Here is a 14,507-nt window from a genome sequence, read left to right as displayed (position 1 = left end):
ACTCTTCGCATGAGGTGGCCAAACTACTGGAGTTTCACCTTTAGCATCATTCCTTCCAAAGAAATCCCAGAGCTGATCTCCTTCAGAATGGACTGGTTGGATCTCCTTGCAGTCCAAGGGACTCTCAAGGGTCTCTTCCAACACCACAGTTCAAAAGCATCAATTCTTCGGCGCTCAGCCTTCTTCACAGTCCAAATCTCACATCCATACATGACCACAGGAAAAACCATAGCCTTGACTAGACGGACCTTAGTCGGCAAAGTAATGTCTCTGCTTTTGAATATGCTATCTAGGTTGGGCATAATTTTCCCTCCAAGGAGTAAGCATCTTTTAATTTCATGGCTGCAGTCACCATCTGCAGTGATTTTGGAGCCCAAAAACATAAAGTCTGACACTGTTTCCACTGTTTCCCCATCTATTTCCCATGAGGTGATGGGACCGGATGCCATGATCTTTGTTTTCTGAATGTTGAGCTTTAAGCCAACTTTTTCACTCTCCTCTTTCACTTTCATCAAGAGGCTTTTTGGTTCCTCTTCACTTTCTGCCATAAGGGTGGTGTCATCTGCATATCTGAGGTTATTGATATTTCTCCCGGCAATCTTGATTCCAGCTTTTGTTTCTGCCAGTCCAGCGTTTCTTATGATATACTCTGCATATAAGTTAAATAAGCAGGGTGACAATATACAGCCTTGATGTACTCCTTTTCCTATTTGGAACCAGTCTGTTGTTCCATGTCCAGTTCTAACTGTTGCTTCCTGACCTGCATACAGATTTCTCAAGAGGCAGGTCAGGTGGTCTGGTATTCCCATCTCTTTCAGAATTTTCCACAGTTTCTTGTGATCCACACAGTCAAAGGCTTTGGCATAGTCAGTAAAGCAGAAATAGATGTTTTTCTGGAACTTTCTTGCTTTTTCCATGATCCAGTGGATGTTGGCAATTCGATCTCTTGTTCCTCTGCCTTTTCTAAAACCAGCTTGAACATCAGGAAGTTCATGGTTCACGTATTGCTGAAGCCTGGCTTGGAGAATTTTGAGCATGTGAGATGAGTGCAGTTGTGTGATAGTTTGAGCATTCTTTGGCATTGCCTTTCTTTGGGATTGGAATGAAAACTGACCTTTTCCAGTCCTGTGGCCACTCCTGAGTTTTCCAAATTTGCTGGCATATTGAGTGCAGCACTTTCACAGCATCATCTATATAGTAGGTACTTAATAAAGGGTTGAATAAATAGATGAATATAGTTTTAAATTTTACTTATAATTACTTCAAAATGAGTACACATAGATTGAAAACATTTCCCTTTCAATTCATTGAGAACCTATTCAAACGCAATTCACAAATTGTAACATTTAAAACATAACTTACTTCCTAAGGATTTACTCTGCTTTCTGGTTCTTCTCAGTTTTTTGGGTAGTGTATAGGACTTGGTTTCAGGACCAAGCTTCAGTTTTCTTTAAAAAATGGGAATTGTATAGTCTGTGGGGTCGCAAAGAATCAGACATGACTGAGCAAATTCCATTTTTCTCCACTTGACCTATCTTGGGTGGCTGTGGGAAAGACTGGCTAATATACGGAAGAGTTCTTTGTAAGCTAGGGTATTCAAGTGACAGTGTCAGAGGACAGAGTAGTCCTCAAGAAACTTTTAACTAGACCTTCTTTTATTTAAATGAGGTACAAAATTATTTATATATTTTGTTAGAAATTATATTTGAACCGACCCAGATAAACATGATGGTGTGATCACTCACCTAGAGCCAGACATCCTGGAATGTGAAGTCAAGTGGGCCTCAGGAAGCATCACTACAAACAGAGCTAGTGGAGGTGATGGAATTCCAGTTGAGCTATTTCAAATCCTAAAAGATGATGCTGTGAAAGTGCTCCACTCAATATGTCAACAAATTTGGAAAACTCAGCAGTGGCCACAGGACTGGAAAAGGTCAGTTTTCATTCCAATCCCAAAGAAAGGAAATGCAAAAGAATGCTCAGACTACTGCACAATTGCACTCCTCTCACATGCTAATAAAGTAATGCTCAAAATTCTCCAAGCCCGGCTTCAGCAATTGTGAACCATGAACTTCCAGATGTTCAAGCTGGTTTTAGAAAAGGCAGAGGAACCAGAGATCAAATTGCTAACATCTGCTGGATCATCGCAAAAGCAAGAGAGTTCCAGAAAAACATCTACTTCTGCTTTATTGACTATGCCAAAGCCTTTGACTGTGTGGATCACAATAAACTGTGGAAAATTCTGAAAGAGATGGGAATACCAGACCACCTGACCTGCCTCTTGAGAAACCTGTATACAGGTCAGGAAGCAACAGTTAGAACTGGACATGGAACGACAAACAGGTTCCAGATAGGAAAAGGAGTACGTCAAGGCTGTATATTGTCACCCTGCTTATTTAACTTATATGCACAGTACATCATGAGAAATGCTGGGCTGGAGGAAGCACAAGCCGGAATCAAGATTGCCGGGAGAAATAACAATAACCTCAGATATGCAGATGACACCACCCTTACGGGAGAAAGTGAAGAAGAACTAAAGAGCCTCTTGATGAAAGTGAAAGAGGAGAGTGAAAAAGTTGACTTAAAGTTCAGCATTCAGAAAACGAAGATCATGGCATCCGGTCCCATCACTTCATGGGAAATAGATGGGGAAACAGTGGCTGACTTTATTTTGAGGGGCTCCAAAATCACTGCAGATGGTGATTGCAGCCATGAAATTAAAAGACGCTTACTCCTTGGAAGAAAAGTTATAACCAACCTAGACAGCATATTCAAAAGCAGATTCATTACTTTGCCAACAAAGGTCTGTCTAGTCAAGGCTATGGTTTTTCCAATAGTCATGTATGGATGTGAGAGTGGGACTATAAAGAAAGCTGAGCCCCAAAAAATTGATGCTTTTGAACTGCAGTGTTGGAGAAGACTCTTGAGAGTCCCTTGGACTGCAAGGAGATCCAACCAGTCCATCTGAAAGGAGATCAGTCCTGGGTGTTCATTGGAAGGACTGATGTTGAAGCTGAAACTCCAATACTTTAGCCACCTGATGTGAAGAGCTGGCTCACTTGAAAAGACCCTGATGCTGGGAAAAATTGAGGGCAGGAGGAGAAGGGGATGACAGAGGATGAGATGGCATCACTGACTCAATGGACATGGGTTTAGGTAGACTCCGGGAGTTGGTGATGGACAGGGAGGCCTGGCATGCTGCAGTTCATGGGGTCGCAAAGAGTCGGACACGACTGAGCTACTGAACTGAATTGATATATGAACCACTATTTTTTCTTAATAAATTTAAGTATAATTGATTTACACTATTATATTCATTTCAATATACAGTGTAATGATTCAATATTTTTACAGATTGTACTCCATGTGAAGTTATTACAGAATAATGACTATATTTCCCTGTGTTGTACAGTATATCCCTGTTACTTATATATTTTATACCTGGTAGTTTGTGTCTCTTAATCAACTCTTTCCCTATCTTCCTCCTCCCCCTTCCCTCTCCCTACTGGTAACCACAAGTTCGTTCTCTATACCTTTGAGTCCGTGTCTGTTTTGTTATATAAATTTATTTTATTTAATTACCTCATTTTTGGCTGTTCTGGGTCTTCATTGCTGTGGGTAAGTTTAGTCTATAACACTGTCTTGAAAGTAGTTTTTTGTTTTTTTTTCCCTCTTGGCCACATCACACAGCACGTGTGATCTTTGTTCCCTGACCAGGGATTGAACCCTATTGGAAGCACAGAGTCTCAACCACTGGACCACCAGAAAAGTCCCTTAAAAGTAGTTTTTAAAATGTAATAATTATTTTTAAAACTTCTGCCCCATTAGAAAAAGGTGATTGAATATGGTGTCTTACTTTGGAAATGTTGGTTTAACACTTGATGATAAAGCAGTCTGAAAGATGGTTCTAAGCTGAGTGTATCTCAGCGATGGGCTTGAATGCCCATCATGCTGAGAAAGATACTGCACAAGACTCAGTGCTTAGTATTCAGTGTCCACATATGATGAGGTTTGCTATTGATCACAGTGTACATAAATGCTTATTTCAATCATCTGCTAACTTTGAACTTTTTGGCTCACTCCAAACAAGACTGGTTAAACCATCATTGTTTTTGCCTCCTTATGTTGCTGATTAAGAGCTCATACCAGGTACAGGAGAAGTGCTCTGATATTTTCCTGTCCCTTGTGCTTGTGTTGAGAGTATTAGCCTCAGTCAGAGGTGTCTTTGCAGGATTTTCTTTTAAAGCCACTTGTCTGTTTTGTGAGGATTGGTTTTGGAAAGCTGCTGATACAGTCTGTGAAGCCACCTGCCAGGGCACACACAGCCTGAGCTGCATAGCCACAATAGTCACGGGAACAAAAGTAGAGGCCGTGTCCCAGACTGGCACTTGGCTGTCTGAGGACCGGACCATGTGAATAGCCAGGGACAATCCACACAGTCAATTTGGTGACACTGACTTCTTTGAAACAAAATGAGCAGAAATGTTCTAGTAGTCACTTCTTTCCACACCAAATGGGCATCTTGCTCCCTCCTGCTCCTGTGTGTGCATCCCACTTCAGAAATACTGCTCTGGGTCCCTGCTTCCTCTTGCTGAGGTCAGTCAGTGTGGCTCGATCCAAGAGTGATTGTAGGGCTGAGGTCACCAAGGCAAGTAGGGCAGAAAATAAAGAGCCCGTTGTTCAAAGTCAAATACACAACACGTATCATTAGGCTTGCTGATAAATGCACTTTGCAGTGAGTCGGGTGGAGGCAGAGTCAACCAGAACTCCGGGTCCACCACTGCGGCCATGTCCAGTGTTAGATAATTGCAAGGCCCTGTGGAAAACTAAAAAACCATGCCAGGATGCTTCACGGCACCCCTGGAGAGCTGAAAGGAACCTGCCAATTGAATCAGCCTCAAGGAGGGGACGAGTTATGACTAATGTCCTGGTGGCCCATGGTTCTGCCGCAGGAGAGCACACACAAAGGGTCAGAAGCCTAGTGTGTGCCGCACCCACCCTCTGAAAGGTGAACATGTGCAAAGGTGAGGAAATTACATTTGCTCAGACACTTGAAGATAACAAGATCTTACTGCAGAGGGTGACAACCAGGTGTTAACAGCTGAACTTACATAATATATTTTGTATAGAGAAGGCATTTAGAAAATTGCTTTAAATATAATGTTTAATTCTAATCGTATCCTTTAAAATATCTACTATTGCATGCATTTCAATTCATGTTACAATAAGCATTTCAGTTACTCAAAGTTTTCCTCAAAATAGACAATGTTTTAATTACCATTTGGAACTGACATCACAACTAACTAGGAGAATCCAAGTCTTACAAAGATGAGTGACAAAGATGATAAATGAGAAGAGAGGAAGGAGAGAAGACAAGACATGGAAGTGAATGCATTGATCAAGGCATTCTGTAAAAAGCAGTTGAAATCTAACAGAACTGATAGTAAGTGGCCAAAGAGTTCAAAGTGCAAACTATCAGGATCCTAAGAACTCAGAGAAAATGGGGATAAATTCTGGATGAACCTTAGGTGCTTTCCAGTTGAAAAACCAATGAACAAACCTCTGAATCTCAAACACTGGGTACCACAATTCAGTTTCATCTCCAAAAGAAACCAGAAAGTTTCCCAAAGAGTTGTGCCACCTCATTACATCTCCTGTAACAGAAATTGTTTGCTTAGACTTAAAACCAACAGTTTCAGTTCAGTAGTCCACATCCCAACACATCTTTAAAGCAGTCATTTTCTCACTGGCAAGTGACCCTCCAGCCATTCTGAGCCACTTCACAGCCTCAACAAACCTTGCCCCCCTTGTCTCTCTGGCTGCATTCTGCTTACCCCATCTGGAGCTCTGCTTTACCCCGCTGCCTGACTCCCCTGGGGTCTGTGCATCTTTACTCCTGTCACTTTTTCCAGGGGTCTTTCGGTGCCTTTGACATTACCTTGACATGTAGTAGCTCTGACTCTCAAGCATCATACACACCTGCCAACTCAGAACCTTCCCGTGTTCTGTTGTAATTGGTAGTGATGGTCAGTCCTTGAGGGCCACACTTTTCTTTCACCTTTGAATCCCCAGGACTGGCCCATCACCCTTCATACAGGAAGGGCTCAGTCTGTGTTTTTGAGTGATTGATTAATGAATAAATCTAAAATATGTTTCAATAAACATATTGAATAAACATTTCAATAATCATGTAAAGCACAATATGTTTCAATAAACAATTTCAATAGTATGATGCTAAGAATAACTTTTTTCCTAAAATTGTTACACTAATCTTAGTTTGAGCATAACACAAGGGTTTTCACTACCCACTTGTTCTTGGAGTGTGGGATTTAAGCATTTTAAAAAATTAATCTTTTTTTTTTTGCTGTGGCGGGTCTTTATTGCTGCATGCGGGCTTTCTCTAGTTGTGGTAAGTGGGGGCTACTCTTCGTTATGGTGCATGGGCTTCTCATTGCAGTGGCTTCTGTTGTTACAGAGCACAGGCTCTAGGCGCTCAGGCTTCATTAGCTGTGGCACACAGGCATAGTTGGCTCTGTGGCATGTGGGATCTCCCCAGACCAGGGATCGAACTGGTGTCCCCTGCATGGAGGATTCTTAACCACTGGACCAGCAGGGAAGCCCCTAAGCATCCTTCTTTTAAAGCAGGCTGTGTTTTACTGAAGGCTTCTGATTCTTTTATTTTAACCGGAGATCTAGCCTATAAATAACCTATATAAGATAATCAGAATGCTCCATAACACATACTAATTTATTCAGTCACTAAGAGCTTAATCTAGGTACTGAGAACACATCAGTAAAGAACAACAAAAAGGAATCCCTGCTCTCATGGAACTTATATTCTAGTGGGGGGTGATAAGCAGGTGGGGTGGGATGGGATGGGATGAGGAGGGAGGTTCAAGAGGGAGGAGACATGTATGCATATAGCTGATTCATGTTGATGTTTGGTAGAAACCAACACAATTCTGTATGTTAATTATCCTTCAATGAAAAATAAATTTTTATATATAATAATACATATTAAAACATTATGTCAGCTGATGAATAAAGAAAAATAAAGCAAGGTAAGGGGGTAAAAAGTGACTGGGGAGAATTTGTCTAATTAGAGTCAAGGAAGTCTTTTCCGATAAAGCAGCACTTGAGCAAAAACATGAAGAAAGTAAGCACTGTATCAGTTCAGTTCAGTTGCTCAGTCATGTCCAGCTCTTTGTGATCCAATGGACTGCAGCTGCCAGGCCTCCCTGTCCATCACCAACTCCTGGAGTCCACCCAAACCCATGTCCATTGAGTCAGTGATGCCATCCAACCATCTCATCCTCTGTCGTCCCCTTCTCCTCCTGCCCCCAATCCCTCCCAGCATCAGGGTCTTTTCAAGTGAGTCAGCTCTTCGCATCAGGTAGCCAGAGTATTGGAGTTTCAGCTTCAACATCAGTCCTTCCAATGAACACCCAGGACTGATCTCCTTTCATATGGACTGGTTGGATCTCCTTGCAGTCCAAGGGACTCTCAAGAGTCTTCTCCAACACCATAGTTCAAAAGCATCAATTTTTCAGTGCTCAGCTTGCTTTATAGTCCAGCTCTCACATCCATACATGACTATTGGAAAGACCATAGCCTTGACTAGACAGACTTTTGTTGGTAAAGTAATGTCTCTGCTTTTTAATATACTGTCTAGGTTGGTCATAAGGTGTGTGGATAACTGCAAAGGGCATCTCAGTTAAAGGAACAGCAAGAACAGTGGCCCTGAGGTGGGAGTGAGCCTGGGATTTTGAAGAACTACAAGGAAACCAGTGAAGCCAGAGCAATGAGGGACAGAGAGTTATAAGATGTGAGGTTAGGAAAATAGTGGGGCCCAGATTCCCTGGAGCCTTCTACACCACAGTAAGGCCTTTGTATTTTGTTTTAAATGAGATGGGATGCTCTGCGAGTGCTGAGAACTGAAGAGGGACTTGAGTTTGAAATGGTCACTCCGGCTGGTGCATAGGAGACCAGTGAAGGTGGTTTCAATGATCCAATCATCCAAGTGAGAGATGATGGTGGCTTGGACCAGTGTAGTAATAGAGGCAATAATGAGAAACATTCAGATTCTGGATCATTTTAAAGGCGACATTAAAAGGAATTTAAGGTGGAATGTGAAAGAAATTGATGAGTCCACGGATGAAGTTTCTAGATTGAGCCACTAGAAGATGGAATTGCCACTTGCTGAAATGGGAAAGATTTGGGATGAAATGGGTTAGGGAGGTGGGCTTCCCAGTTGGCACTAGTGGTAAAGAATTCACCTGCCAGTGCAGGAGATGCAAGAGATGCATGTCCAATCTCTGGGTCAGGAAGATCCCCTGGAGGAGGCATGACAACCCACTCCAGTATTCTTGCCTGGAGAATCCCATAGGCAGAGGAGCCTAGCAGGCTACAGTGCATAGGGCCGCAAAGAGTCAGACATGACTAAAGTGACTTAGCACACAAGAATCATTTTACAACTCAAAGGCAGAGGTAAGTAAACCATTTACTGGTGGTGGGAAGGCGGGGGTCTGTTAACATGGAAAATGCTGAGAAGGGAGCCAAGGAGAGGCAACAGCCCTCAAATTCAGCACACTAACAAGTTTAACCAGTCTCTGCAGCCCTGGGGACCTTTTCATGATATTTATACATCTTAGGCCGGATATGGAGTTACCATGGTTCTTAAAAAGGAACTAGAGGATCAAGCCATTTGAAAATTCTTACTTAAAAGGAAGTCAACATGTTATCTGGAGAAGGCAGTGGCACCCCACTCCAGTACTCCTGCCTGGGAAATCCCATGGACAGAGGAGTCTGGTGGGCTGCAGTCCATGGGGTTGCTAAGAGTCGGACGCGACTGAGCAACTTCACTTTCGCTTTTCACTTTCCTGCATTGGAGAAGGAAATGGCAACCCACTCCAGTGTTCTTGCCTGGAGAACTCCAGGGTTGGGGCAGCCTGGTGGGCCGCCATCTATGGGGTCGCACAGAGTCGGACACAACTGAGGTGACTTAGCAGCAGCAGCAACATGTTATCTATTTACAACTACCTTGTGATTAGGCATCATCCATCCCACCCCACCCCATATACCCATCTATCGTGTTGTGCTTTTCACACCTCACTTTTTTTTTTGGCTGTGCCTTGTGGCTTGCAGGATCTTAGGGCCCTGACCGGGACTTGAACCCGGGCCTGGGAATTGAAAGCACCAAGTCCTAACCACTGAACAGCCAGGGAATTCACTTTCACGTGTCTTTTTAATGATGTAGTCCCTTCTCCTCCCCCAGGAGTAACAACTTACATTTCCCCTCTAAGCCTACCTGAACTTGTTCTTATCATGCATCCCAGATACAGTAATGCTGTAGTTTCCTGGAGAGCACATTCTATGCCTAAAAGAAAAAAAGAGCCTACCTTAAATCCTGGGTTCAGCTCATAATTAGAAAATATTTTCCATTGTCTGTAAACAGTTACTAAGAAGCTTTAAATATGTTTACTGTTTAATAACTGAAATCTCAAAATACTTCCTTTGAAAACAAGGCAATTTTTGCTCTCCCTCCTTTCAGTGGTTGTCAGATGGCAGCTGCCCCTCTCCTTCACTGAGTATCCTGGGATCACCTTCCAAATAAATACTTGTACCCAAATCTTCATCCCAGGGTCTGCTTTGGGGAAAGCCCAAACCAAGACGGTGGTCGTCTGAACATCTGGAATGTCGAGCAGCATTGGGCCTGCACTTCACCTGGCAGCAAAGGGTGATGTCAGAGGCAGCTGACTCATGGCCATATGTCCCCCACTCTGGGCAGCCCTCCCTGGAAGTGGCCGAGCAGACATCTCAGTGTGGAGCTCTGCACATGTGAGGTGCAGGCACATGGAAATCTCTTTTCTGTTTTACATTTTCAAGCAGTGAGAGAAGAGACACAATGAACAGATATATTTCAAAACTATAGTATAATCTATGCCATGTGTGTAACTGAAAAATATGTAGTTAAAAAATACTTCCTTTAATAAGTATTCTGTCATTTTAATACTCTCAATTTTTTCTTTTTTCTATATGTTTTTTTCCTGGTTATTTTCTCAAGTTGGGGTTTCAAGAATTTCATTTCAAGAACTAACTTTACTTAATTTTTGTCTGGGCTTTGGGTTAGCTTGAGTGCTTTCAGGAGGATGTTTATTAATAATGCTTCAACTCCAATTAGCAATCTCTCCTGGAAGAGTGAACACTCTACTGTCATTTCTAAAGTAATTCTACAACCTCACAAAATTTGATTTCCATAAAAGAATGTGAAAGTCATCTCAGATAATTTAAGCAGCAATTTCATCTGACAAATGTGAGATTTGATTCTTTCAAATAAAGATGTGGAAAGCAAAATTGCTTTCATGTGAAAAATACACATGATTTAAATTTTTTCAAATCAATTACTCATAACACTTTCCCTAGAGATTTGCTTCTAAATAAAAACTGAGAACTACTATTAAAATTTCAAGACCATTAGTCTTTCCTCTGATTTTAAGACATGGTTCATGTTGCCATTCCCCAGATGTTTGATATGAAGATTTCACAATGACACTGACAGAATAATAGGGAGCAACTGCAGTCACTGCCATATCTGAAGCCTGCTCCATGTAAAGTAACGCCAGATTCTTAAGCAGGGGCTAAAAACAGTAACATGAGTTTTAAAATAGAACCTCAACATGCATTTATTTAAGAAGTGATGGCTCCTTCAGAGGAATAGTTCTCAGTATATTTTGAGCCACTAAGTGTGTGGATAAGCACATACTTAGAACACTCCTTCTGGTTTGAAATTGATTTCTGAGCTTAGGGTGTATTCTTTTGAGTATCACAGTGGTGCCAAATATTTCTTCTTCGAGAACAAGGTAATTTTTTTAAATACTGACAAAAGTAACTTGACAAGACTAGTGAATAAGATAAGTAGTCAAACTAGTGGCATTTGTTTCAAAAAAGAAACTAACAGCAAAATAACCAGACTGGTGTTCTCACCTTGCTCAGAAGTCACCTCTGAGATGGATCTATGAAGCTCCCCGAGGGCAGGGCCTGTGACCATTTTGCCAATTACTGTAACTGGTGCAGTGTGGGTGCTCAAAAAATATTGGTTGAATGACTGAATAAAGGCAAAAATTGACAATGGTGCTAATTCTGTGATACTCATTGAATGCATGTATTTGAAATAGTTGTTTAAAAAAGAAAATAGTTTTTGTTATTTGCAAATTTGACAGTGCTCTAATGGTTTATAGGAAATGCCCCAAGCTACTCAATTTTCTTTCTTTTGACATAATACCATCTTCTGGATTACAGTCCATTTTGCAAAATAAAAAGAGCACTTTTTCAGTGAGTACATTGAGTAGATAGGGCAAACAGAATCACTCCTGTTTTATAGATTAGAGCACTTGATGCTGGACTGTTGAGTAATTTTCCCAACATTAGTGTTATTCATTAGAATATTTTTAGCCAGTAATAATGCAAATCCTAACTTAGATGACTAATGTCCATTTCTGACAGAAACCACTGGGAAAGGGGAGGGGATTGAGTAATGAAAACAATACTATCACATAAATGAGCTAGCTACAGAGAAAAGTCCTGTGCATTGCAGTGTTTTCTGTATGAGGGAAGTCATTTTAACCTTTGCAAGTAATCATATGTTCTGTTTGAAAGGAATTCTGGAAATAATTTATCCCACAAAGCAAGTCTTTTCTAATTCCTCTCACCAAGCAGGGTCTGAGCAGAATCTTTCATATACTGTTAATGTGTCATGATGAACAACAGTGCTACTCATTCAAACACAATACTATTAACAGCCTTTGTAAATCCAGTCTCTGCTCCCACTAAAAGAGACAGCCTAAACTCACCATCCATCCATAAAGCCAAACAACAAACTTGAAACTTAGGGCCTGGAAGAAGAAAAGGATGAGGAGAAAGGTAGATACGTGAAAACATTTCTCTTAACTAGTTAAAGTCAGAAAATCTGTGATCACTTATAAATTCTTGGTGGAGGAACATTCTTAAAGAGATGGAAATACCAGACCACCTTACCCAAACCTGAGAAATCTGTATGTGGGTCAAGATGCAACAGAACCGAACATGGAACAATGGGCTTGTTCAAAATTGGGAAAGGAGTACATCAAGGTTGTATATTGTCACCCTACTGATTTAACTTACATGCAGAGTACATCATGTGAAATGCCAGGCTGGATGAATTCCAACCTGGAATCAAGATTTCTGGGAGAAATAGCAACAACTCAGGTATGCAAATGATACCACTCTAATGGCAGAAAGCAAAAAGGAACTAAAGAGCCTCTTGATGAGGCTGAAAGAGGAAAGTAGAAAGGCTGATTTAAAATTCAACATTCAAAAAATGAAGATCATGGGATCTGATCTTATCACTTCATGGCAAATAGATGGGGAAAAAGTGGAAACAGTGACAGATTTTATTTTCTTGTATTCCAAAATCACTGTGGATGGTGACTATAGCCATGATATTAAAAGACGTTTGCTCCTTGGAAGAAAAGCTCTGACAAACTAGTCATTAAACTAGTATTAAAAAACAGACACATCACTTTGCCAACAAAAGTCAAAGCTATGGTTTTTCCAGTAGTCATGTACAGATGTGAGAGTTGGACCGAAGAATTGATGCTTTTGAATTGTGGTGCTGGAGAACACTCTTGAGAGTCCTTTGGACTGGAAGGAAATCAAACCAGTCAATCCTAAAGGAAATCAACCCTGAATATTCATTGGAAGGACTGATGCTGAAGCTAAAGCTCCAATACTTTGGTCACCTGGTAAAAAGAGCCAACTCATTGGAAAAAGACCCTGATGCTAGGGAAGATTGCGAGCAGGAGAAGGGGGTGATGGAGGACGAGATGGTTGAATGATATCATTAACTCAATGGACATGAGTTTGAACAAACTCCAGGAGATAGTGAAGGACAGGGAAGCCTGGCATGCTGCAATCCATGGGGTTGCAAAGAGTCAGACACAACTTAGCAACTGAACAACAAATAAATTCTTGGTAGAGAATTAGATATACCTACTTCAAGTCCTAACCAAAAAAAAGTCCCTCATGATCTAGATCCTGCCGTGCCCACCTCTCTGATCTAATTTCCTGGAGCCCCATTGTTAGACATTCCACTCCAAAGCCACACTGACTGTCTTGCTGGTCCTCCTGTTCCTCCAACACACCAAACCTTTAACCACCACAGGACCTTTGCACATGCCTTTGCTTATACTTGTAACATTTTCTCCAGATTGTCACCAGACTTGCTTTCTCACCTCATTCAGTCTTCTGTTCAAATGTCACCTCTGATAAGCCTTTTCTAACTTCTATATCTAAAAAGGCACCACTTCACATTCCCAGTCTCTTTTACTCTGCTTTTCCCATAGAGCATTGATCATTACTAGGCATAATGTAATATATTTATTTGTGTATTTATTGTCTGTTCTCCACTAACATGTAAGCATCCCAAATGCAGAGATGTCCCCATCTACATTGTTCACTGCTGTGTCCTTGGGCCTAGAAGAGTGGCAAGCAAATATCATTCCAAAATATTTATGAGCATCTGCTATGTGCCAAGCACTGTTCCAGATGCTAAGCATATAGTGAACTAAACAAAACTCTTTGCCCAATGGAGCTTATAGTCTAGTGACACATGGTAAGTGTTTGATCAGTATTTGTTGAATGAATGCTCAGGACTATAATAAAAATCCACTAAAATAAACATTTAGCTCCATGTTGTTGTTTAGTCGCTGAGTTGTGTTTGACTATTTTGAGCTCCCATGGACTGTAGCTGGCAAGGTTCCTCTGTCCATGGGATTCTCCAGGCAAGAATACTGGAGTGGGTTGCCATTGCCTTCTCCAGGGGATCTTCCCAATCCAGAGATTGAACCCGTGTCACCTGCATTGAAGACGGGTTCTTTACCACTGAGCCCCCAGGGAAGCCCATTTAGCCCCTCGGTAACCCTAGTTGTGTCAGTTTCCTGTGGCTGTGTAACATATCACTACAAACAGTCTCTCATAGTCTTGGAGGCCAGAAGTGTGAAATCAGTGTCACTGGGTCAAAAATCAAGGTGTCACAGGGCCTTCTTGCTCTGGTGGTTTTAGGGAAAGATTCGTTCCTTGTCTCTTCCAACTCCTGGTGGCTGCTGACCTTTCTTGCTTGTGATGACATCACTCCAATCTCTGCCTCCATCTTCACATCACCTTCGCTATGTCTCTGTCAAATATCTGTCTCCCTCTCTCTTACAAAAATGTATTGATGGCATTTAGGACAACCAATAATCCAGGATTATCTCCCCATCTGAAAAGAAATCTGGAAGAAAAAAAAACACACACACATCTGCAAAGTCCCTTTATCCAGATAAAGCAGCATTTACAGGTTCCAGCTGTTTGACCTGATATCTCCAGGACCATCACCTAGCCTACTACACTGACATTTTGTATTAATAGCTGAAGGGAAGTTCCCACGAGGAGAATACCAGGAGGTATCTTTTTGCATTTTTCCTTTGCTGTCC

This window comes from Budorcas taxicolor, chromosome 11 (assembly GCF_023091745.1).
Source record: "Budorcas taxicolor isolate Tak-1 chromosome 11, Takin1.1, whole genome shotgun sequence".
NCBI classification, from domain to species: Eukaryota; Metazoa; Chordata; class Mammalia; order Artiodactyla; family Bovidae; genus Budorcas; species Budorcas taxicolor.
This window is presented reverse-complemented; position numbering follows the sequence as displayed.